The following is a 10,154-nucleotide window of genomic DNA, read 5'->3' on the forward strand; positions in this document are numbered from 1 at the left end:
AGAAGTAGTCAAAATTTATGCGTTTTGTAAACAAATGTAAAAAAATTTGCGGATTGGTCTAAAACTAAATAATTAAATGAAAATCAGTGTATCTTTTGAAAACTTATTTTAACGACCCTGGTAGTTCGAGAATCGATCTTTAAGAGGAGAAGAAAGCAGAGAAGAAACGAAGGCTGCCTGTGACTTTTGACATTATCTATTCAACATTAATTTTATCTTAATCCTACTATAAAGCTTTCTTATGATTACTATTCTTTGGAGGACGGATTTTGTATGTTTGTTGGGTTGAAGTCTCCAGTAACTTCAACTTGAAACCCAAAGTCTTTAGGGCCCCTTCAAGAATGAAAGATTTTAAAAAACCAACTATATCCGAATATAAATTATTTTCGAAACAATGAGATGAAACCACCTAACTACTCCTTTGGTATGGCTCTGGTTGTACTGTGGCAACTGGGGCCCTCTTCACGAAATCAGGAAACAATGATTGCTGCGAATTAAATCATTTTATTTTCAAATGTCTTTGTGTGAACAAAACCTTCCAGCAAATGGTTGCACAAAGATTTGACCAAATGCTGTCATAATCACTAAAAACACATGTCATTAAAATGCTTAACATATCAGGATTATATGCCTACAGTATAATTACGATAACTTTAGAGTCGGAAACATTTCATGAGACAAGGCAATTTCGTTTCCTGTCCAGAAATATGCTTCGCTTTTTATATTATAAATGAGGAAACTGATGAAAGCTTGCGGAAAAATGTTGAGATTTTTCACATTTGAAGAGACAAGGCAAAAAAGCTAAGCTTTTGCCCTGAAAAGCTAAATTGCAATTGCTACTTACAACTGCTTAATTGATGACATTACTCTTATGTAGGTATGAACATTCAGATAACATTGAAAAGCGCGATCTAACATCACGATCTAATTTGTGTAAATCAATTGCATTATCTCTCGAAAATTTTGAGAGTTTTAATTCGGTGATCATATACGCTTCTACGATTTTCTTTAAAATTATTTTATTTCTACAGTCTCTTATTGAAGTGGCTTCTATTTCTTCATTGCAAAGAACCGTTCAATAATTTCATCTTGACTCTAGACAAGTACATTAATACTATAATTTTTTGAAAAAACGAATCTAGAATTTGTAAAGGGGCGTTATGTTTGCATCCTGGGGAGGTGATTAGCGCGACAATTGCATGGGAGTGTACATTCATACATTCGGTTGTGCCCATTGAACTGCGCAGTGGCGTACGGTAGATGATTAATGGGAGGGAGGGTGGTTGGTGGGCGCACATATTCAAGATTATTTTCTTTTAAAAATTCATGGTCTTTATGTGTCTGTTAACACGAATATATGAATATGTGCCCCCCCCCCAATTATCGTCTCCCTAACGCCACTGGAATTGCGGGTTGTCGTATCCCCGCTGATTTCAGAGGATGTTCGGACTATATGATCGGTCATCATTACACCAACTACTAAATGTTGATTGGAAGAGAGGTATCTCGAGGATGTTCATCAGCTTCTCGACGACCATGATAAGAGGGTTTTACTTTAAATAACATTTTTACCTAATCCGCAAGTTTGAGAACATGCGAGTTTCACGTGGACCAATCATCTTTTCTCATTTTCCCTCCACATAATACGATAAATGTTCAGAAAAGCTGACCAATCTCTTGCAATGTTCACACAATCAACCTAAATTACTTGCAACATATAAGGAAACAAAAAAAAGTCGGGGAAACATAATCCTACTCACCCCTACGTCTCTCTTTCTTTCAACCTTTAGTTCTTGACTGGACAAAATTGTCAAAGACTTTTTATCGATTTACAACGAAATAAAATAATTTTCAAAAGAGTTGGGACAGGTAACCAAATAACTGATTTATAACACAAACCCAGCTCCCCCGCGACCCCTTTTCAATGTTGTGCCCGGTGTTCCAAATGAATTTATTCGCACCAGGTAAATAAGTCACTTGATTCCGGATAAAAGACAGACTGTAGACTGTTTATATTTTGTTAATATACCGTTTGCCAAAACGGTGGCAGAAGACTTATTTAAAAATCAAATTATATGTATGCTTTGTGTTTTAGCTCAGTTCAACGATGATTTCTGTGAATCAACTTATGCCATTAATTTGATACACTTGCCATTTGTAATACACTTTTCGAAGATCATTATTACGTCACAAATACGTTTTGCCCTGTGACGGTACCAAAGGCATATCAATGGCCCACTAGCATAATAGACCAACTTTTGATTTAGGTGACAAAAAGGGAATTTCCGAAAAGAGCATACTATTTATACTCAAGACTTAGTAAAACTGCCAAGTTTGGCAGCAACATATTGTTAAGTACCGAAGATGGTAAATTTTGTATACTTCTGTAATATGCCTGGAAGTGTGTAACTAAATGAATTAGTTACACGCTTTCGCTCGTAATAAAAAAAGTATGGTAAGATCATAAGTTGGCCCATTATGCAAGTGGTCCGTTGACATAATTAGTTGTTGACTGGCGCAATATTAGTTAATCCGTCTGATCTGTATAATTTAATTATCGGATTTCATAAAGGATACCGCGATTCATCAACAACATCGTTGAAAACTTCTCTTGCCTAAAAAAGTTAAAAAAGCAATTAAAGCGTTTTATTGAATCATGGTTGTCAGCTGTTATCACTTATCTCGCAGACAATAACAACAACCTAGCGAGTTTAAACGGTATAGCTGATCTGAGATGACGGAGAAATTATTGACTGTTAATTTTCTGGTACAATTTTCATAAACGGCACACGGACTCTATAGCGAATATATTTGCATAAACTGCACACAGAGACTCAAAAACGAACTAAACAACAAATTTTTTTCAAATGCTCTTCAAAATTGTACTCGCCCCAGTTTTTTCCACATCACACGTGCTGACAACGCTCTCTCAAATTTTAAGTGAGTTTTTTGCAATTATCTTTATAATTTATTGGCATTTCTTTGCCTCATTTTTACCCGGGCATGTCTGATAAGCGAACGAAGATAAATAATTATTTAAAATACTGACTAGGTTATTAACTCGTGACGAGTTCGGACAAATTTTTTCATAAATACCTGCCGTTTGTTCAATCGTGTGCGGCACGGGCTTTGCAGAGAGCCACCTTTCAGGCCTTTTCACTACATATAAGAAAAATCGACATCGACTATCATATGGTTTAGTTTCCTAGGCCTAGTCATTTTAAAGACGGAACCTGTCGTGTTGCAGTCCGGAAATATACATTCTCAGGTAAACCGTCTTGGATCAAGCAGACGAAATGGGCCGAAAAAATAAAAACAAACAAGTATAAATACAGAAACTACAAGAACACAGAAATATATATAATAAGAAATGAATTAGTATATATAATCGAGGAAAGAGAATATATACGATACGATGTATTGAGGGCCCAGTTGTAAAAGACTAGTTAACTTTTAACTTTATAGTTAAGGACAGAATTGCCAACCCAATGTATCCATCCAACTGTTCATGTCGTAAGTATCCGTGATTTAGATTATTTTAAACTTTTACGTGCGCATACGCATGTCAAAAAACGCGGCAGTAGAAAGCAGCTGTGATATATAGCCATTTCGACAATTATTTATGAGTATGCGCTGGCGCATGGCTGTACATGTCTGCGCAATTAAAATCAATACAATAATCGGTTTTATTCTGCGGCCATTTGGTAAAAATTAGCCGTCTATAGAAAACCAGCCTTAAAAATATAGCCGTTGGCTTCAAATAACATATAACAACAAGCGAAGAGTTGGATATTTTGTATCATCCAATTTTTAATGTATCATCGCGTCAAACGACCTTTCCGGATTTATCAAATAATCTTTGTTCAGAGAAAGCATATAATTGTCACTTACATTAGTATTGGCATCTGTCAAAGTAAGATAGGTGAAGATTAACAACAATAAAACTGCGTTCAGGCGAAACGAAGCCATGCTTTGGTGCTTGATGTTATACTTACAGCTTGTGCAATTTGCGGAGTACTACTTTAGAATATGACGCTCCTTGAAATAGTATCGCCCCTTAAGGCCCTTATTACTAAATGTCTTTGTTTTTCAAGAATTCTTATTGAGGTCACGACTGGCAGAATAATATCACACAACAGCATAAATACGCAAAAGTGAGCCAGTGAATATATACATTACGTGAGGAAAGAAAGCGGTAGAGAAAATGTTAAATATGACAAAATGTTCACATGATGGGCGAATGCATTTGTCTAGATGCGGTATTTCAAATACAGCTGAAATTTGACACATGGCCACAAAGCCTTTTTTGTTTCAATTCAAATATCGAGTTTCAATTAAGTGGCTTAATTCTTCGAAATTCTTCTTTTTTATAAATAAACAGATAATTTAACGGATTATAGAACAGATAAACTCTACCATCGGTAAATTGCATGGTTTAAAAGCTCAAAAATTTAGGAAAGCAGAGAGAGGAGGTTCCGTGCAAGGCGATGAATTTAAATTAAGCAATACGAGAGCCGACTTTGTTAAAGAGTTAATCAAAAGTTTATGAAAATCCGGTAAAATCTGTATCGACTGTTACTAATTTAATTCAATTGCATAGACCTATTCGAAAAAGAGCAAGAGGTCTGTTTCGAGTTACGAGAAAACGAGGCTTGCCAGATTTTCTTTGCTGCATTTTAAAGTTATTTGTGTTTATTCTCACACTTTCATGCTGGACCTGTTACAAGCTACATGCACAAGAGCGAAGTTATTCCGGTCAAAATTTTGAAATATACAGATAATTTTAAAATTTTAATTGCCTCGTTTTCGCGTAACTCGCTCTCTTTGGAATAGGTTTATGCAATATCATATATTTTCTTTCGAATTTGAGCCTGTCTACAGGTTGACAACCTATGAATAGAAATGCAAATTCAATTCAGATTTATTATAATATCGATGGATAGGGCGCATTATCTCGTTGGTATAAGTCAATCTCATCGACTAAGGAAAGGGTGAATGACTGAATGTATTGTGGACACTTTTGCTAGTCGAGAAACAGTGATTAATGCAAATCATATTCATTTTATTTCAAATGTCTTTGTGTGAACAGAGCTTCCAGCAAATGGTTTCACAAAGTTTTGACCAAATGCTGTCATAATCACTAAGAACAATGTCATTAAAATGCTGAATCTATCAAAATTTATACCCAAGAAAATACCCTTCGATCAAAATAACTTTAGTTTAAAACATTATAAGAGATAAGGCAACCTGGTGTTTTAGTGCAAAAAATTGTTACGCTATACTTGTACTTTAATTAAGGAAACTCCTAGAAAAAAATCATTTTAAGCAATTTCGATGAAAAAAGTTCAAAGTTCACTCGTGTGATGATTAAACAAGAAGAATGCGCAATCTAACATTTTCACCAATTTTTTTAAATCAATGGCCTTATCTCTTGTATTGCTGATCTTTTAAGTAATCATGCATATGCAAATTAATTTATCACGATATTATTTTAAAAATATTCCCCATGTCCGATGTCTTCTGCACTCTTCACCGCGGTTTTTCTTAACTCTTTTTTCTCATCGCAACGAACCGTTCAATAATATCATCTCGCCTCTATATATAAAAGCAAATTTGATACTATATTAACGGGAATTATATAACAGGTATATTAACGATTGAGCGTCGACCGTTTAGGACAGCGGACGGCAGGATTTTCTTCTTGACAACAATACTGCACCACTATGCACGCGACGGCTATAACTTAATGAACTCAATATGTGAACTGGAGCACATTAACACGGTCGATAACGTGGCGATATGGTCGACGGTCGCACCACGAAAAGCAATTATTTTTTTACGTTTTTATCCCAAATTAAATTTTTCGTTAGCACATATCCATTAATTAGCAGCGCTTTTCAGGTACACTGACTCTAAAAAACTAAATAGTTGTAGTCTGAGCACGTCACAGCGTTGAGTACATGGCGCGCGCCAGTTGTGCAAACGGCGTTTAGCTGAAACGGGTGAATGCATGGGTTCAAAATAATCTATTTATTTAACAACCGAGCTGAAATTAATTTATTGCATAAGAGGTTGATTGAGTTATCACAAGGTGTATAAAAGTATTGTAAAATTTTAACTTATTATCGTTTAAGCTAAAAGCCCGGGACTAGTCGACTGTTATGGAGATTTCAATTGTTATTATATATTTCTTTAAAAAGCTGGTATATTCAGTTTTGATTTCTTTAATAGAAATATAATCATAAATCTCTCTATATACTCACCTCTGCATCTCTTTTCCATTTTACCTTTAGCTCGGAACTTAACAAGATTGTTAAAGATTTTTTTATAGGCTGATAGAGGGATATGCATGGTCTCAGATTTATTGAGCTTATGAAAACTTAGATTTGCGCTAAATTTGCCGCAGTAAACTTAAAGCAAACTTGATCATAGCTTGTTCAAATTATTCAGTAATTATATACTACAGGTCAAGTAAATTAAAAATTCTTTCTTATACATGCAACTGTCAGATTTTATGCTGCCAAAGTTCAAAATTTCAAATTGCTAATGGTCGTTTGTACGAATGTGGCAATCGCCACCGTTGCCATGGTTGCAAATGGGGAATCGCCGGATTTTTGCTGCATTGGAAATTTGACTTCCGTCCTATACCTACACACTCCATACTCATTCCTGCATGGATAAAAACGGGTTTTATATTGTTGCTGTATGTATTACTTTAAATTTTTAAACTGCTTCAAAGCTACATGTATACGCTTAATTAACTATATAGACCGCCTGGGGATATATTTTCTTATCACTAAATCAAAGAGTAATCCTATCTCAAAATTATTGACGGCTTATACATACTGTGATCTTACATGCATGTGATCATAAATCTAAATGAGGTTTGAAACATGCTAAATTTACGCAATCCGAATCAAGTAGCCTACTCATTGATATGATGTAACTCTCCCCCGGTGCGATGTGTAGTGCGCTTTTGACTAGATGTTACGAATTTTGGGATGCTCTTTCCAGCTGTATATCTTAGAACCGACAAATATTTCTACCTCAGCATTTAGTTCAATAGTCCATTGCATCAAAGTTGTCCTCCGACCGAAGTTAAAATGACAAAGGCAGCGCAAAAACTAAGATTGGAGCAGAATATAGAGTATGCATGATATTCGTTCTGCTCGAGGTTCTGTCTGACTACATACTGCTTTATCAATGACAGACCACATTCCATACGTTCATACGTTAGAAGTGAATTAGATCCGACAAAATATTTCGGTGAACAGACCTTTGCTATATAGTCAGGCTTTCGAATTTGCGCAAAGTTCAATCAATGTCAACCACTGACCCCTATTGAGTTACCCCTAATATTAACAGTTTCGTATTATGTTTCGTGAATACAATTTAATGAAATAATGAATAGATTTATAGCAAAGACTTTTAATGAAAAGGATACGTTTTCTCAGCGTCATCTTTGACCACTGCTCCAGCCTAAATAAGTCAACATGTAAAGCATTTTTCTAAATCACCTGATGGAATAGTCTCGGACGTCTATGTACTATCTATAGCCTTAATATCTAGCGATCTTGTGAGCTATAAACCCGTGGGCAATTAAAATTTGTTTTCGGCAGTTGAATACAAATCGTTGTGTTTTTCAAGTCCCCTACATTTCTTATTCCTAATTAGCAAAACAGGACTAAAAATCGGCATGGTAAACAAACATATTCAACTACAAAGGAATTATTGATTTCTACTTCTGTGTGTATGCCACCGTGGCGTGATTCGTGCATGTTAGTGTAATGGTGTTGTTGCATGCATGCATTGTTTACTGCTTTAGACCAGAAATTAGACAAAAATTTACAGCACATTTGCCTCTCAGTTATGCCTTTGTCGCCAATACTATTTGCCTTTACACGCACGAACCCACATTTAACGTTTGACAAGACTGAATTGGAACCCCGTGACAACCGCAGATACTGTATATCCTCTCGACTGAGAGAATATAAACTTTCATTGTTTTACACCGAGTCGTTCGATTGAGCTGGACTTGACTCCCTTATGGATCAGAGAGCACGTGATTTCTGTGCCACACTCAGTGAGCACGGTCAATTGAAGTGGGCTTTTCAATATACAGGGTGAGTAAAAAAAACTGACACCTTTGAAATTCAAATTAGGAGGGGAACTTATGGCTGGAATTTGACAATTCCCATTGTGTACAATCAACAAGACGTGGTTAATTAATTCGAAAGTCTTTAAACCAATTGAACTAATTCAACGTTCGTTTTTATTACAGAGCTTAGATGGGTTCACTTTTTTGATATGCTTCGTATACCCACGAGATATTTTAGGCAACTTCTGTCACATTACAGCCGATTACAGACACATTGCAGCTAATTTGAATTTCAAAGGTGTTAGTTTTTTTTTACTCACCCTGTATATAAACTGCAGTTGAGTGATGGCGCTCTTAACCTGGCTACGCGGCCAATGCATGTATATAGTTCTTCATGCATTAAAAAGAAATATATGTACCTGTTGCAGTTCCTGTCAGAGGCTGGCATCACCGCTTTTTTGTCAGGACTATATAAAAGAATTATTTAGCTATTTTGCAAGCTTTGCTGGACCGATTTATCTACACGTTAATACACTTTTTTCGATTTATGTACACGTTATACCAGATTTAACGAGATATAACGTTATACCAGATATATATTTATATATATCGGTTGCAAATATATTATCATGCAAGTCATTGCATGCAGTTGATAACTCCATGATCATATCATTCAGGGCAATATTACTTGGTTGCGCATTTCACCTTTTTAATTCTGAAGCGAATATCGTTATATTTATACAGACAACATCACAATCTCGCAAGCTATACTTACAACAAACGTTTTCTGAACATCAGCCGTAGTTAGGGTGGTTAAAAGAATCAACAATAGACCAGTTGTAAGCCAAAACGAAGCCATATTTTGGTGTCTGGTCTAAATTCTGACCAGTACAACCTTTGCACCTACGAATGATGATAAGTTGAAATGCTATACTTTTAATACCAAAAAAGTCTCTCGTCAGCAACTCTTGAAACGTGCTGATTGGTGGAATGATGTGACCTTGGTGTCCATGCGACTGTAGTTTGCCCAGTTGGTATTTGAAGGTTTCACATTACTCCAATACAGGGTGAGTAAAAAAACTGACACCTTTGACCTTTGAAATTCAAATTTGTGATAGAAGTTGCCTAAAATATCTCATGGGTACATGAAGCATATCTAAATAAGTGGAACTATTAATTAACCTAAAACATAAAGTTTGTTTCCTTTGGGAGTTAAAATGCATTCTAATCGAGAATTAATAAAACTGTAGAAATTTGCCTGAAACTCTACGAGTTTTTTTAATCAGTCATGTCACTTCATCAAATACAAAATGGTGCAACTAACAACAGAATAACGAGTATTTGTTGTAACAAATGTTATCCTGACACAAAATGTAAGAGAAGTGCAAAACGCATTCAGAATAAGAGTTGCCGAAAGGAATCCTCCTGCACGAAACACAATTTTGGATAACGTGAGAAAATATCAAAACACGGGAACAAGCCTTAAAGAAACGAGGGCAATTCAGGCAGAAGTAGAAGAGAAAGAAGTGAGGAAAATATTGACGGAGTAACAGAGCTGCTAGAGCAAAACCCACATGTGAGTTATCGTCAGAATCCCATCGCAGTTTCGCAAACAACATTCAACAGGATAACAAGACTGGACTTGCGCTGGCATCCTTACCGCATGCATGTACGACACGAGCTGACGGAAAACGACTGGCCACGTCGCCTGCGCTGTTCGGAGTGCAGCCAAAACGAAAACTTTTTGCAGCGATTCTTTTTTGGAGACGAAGCGGGATTTGAAATGAACGGGCAAGTAAACACGCATAATGTACGTGAGTATGCACCGAAAGGAAATCCTTTTGGCGTTTAACTTTGACAGATCGAGTGAACTGAGCAGGAGTTTGCGGTGAGGGTTTAATTTAATTGGGACCTATTTTTTTATGCAAATGTAGACGGCTGCGCCTATCTTTGTATGCTGAATGACTTTGCCGTTCCACAACTGGCAAACCATTTCAACAACCAGTATTGGGAGGGAACGTTTCGGGGCCTGTGGTGGGCGCAAGACGGCGCTCCT

General features: G+C 36.2%; 2 long non-coding RNA genes across 3 annotated transcripts; both read right to left on the reverse strand.

Annotated features, from left to right (window-relative positions):
• Positions 1–491: 491 nt before the first annotated feature.
• LOC114541985 lies at positions 492–4,031 on the reverse strand. Of its 2 annotated transcripts, XR_003689439.1 has the most exons (6): positions 3,996–4,031; positions 3,892–3,905; positions 3,097–3,159; positions 2,578–2,615; positions 1,761–1,797; positions 492–1,095 (listed from the first exon to the last, which is right to left on the reverse strand). It is a non-coding gene; the product is annotated as an uncharacterized LOC114541985 (long non-coding RNA). The 2 variants fall into 2 exon arrangements; XR_003689433.1 differs by lacking the exon at positions 3,996–4,031 and having other exon boundaries at positions 3,892–3,985.
• A 1,010-nt stretch (positions 4,032–5,041) lies between these two features.
• LOC114542042 lies at positions 5,042–9,029 on the reverse strand. The gene is made up of 5 exons (XR_003689467.1): positions 8,874–9,029; positions 8,518–8,565; positions 7,445–7,479; positions 6,264–6,300; positions 5,042–5,595 (listed from the first exon to the last, which is right to left on the reverse strand). It is a non-coding gene; the product is annotated as an uncharacterized LOC114542042 (long non-coding RNA).
• Positions 9,030–10,154: the final 1,125 nt, after the last annotated feature.

This window comes from Dendronephthya gigantea, unplaced genomic scaffold (genome assembly GCF_004324835.1).
Source record: "Dendronephthya gigantea isolate DGI-Jeju-01 unplaced genomic scaffold, DenGig_1.0 000003F, whole genome shotgun sequence".
NCBI lineage: Eukaryota > Metazoa > Cnidaria > Anthozoa > Malacalcyonacea > Nephtheidae > Dendronephthya > Dendronephthya gigantea.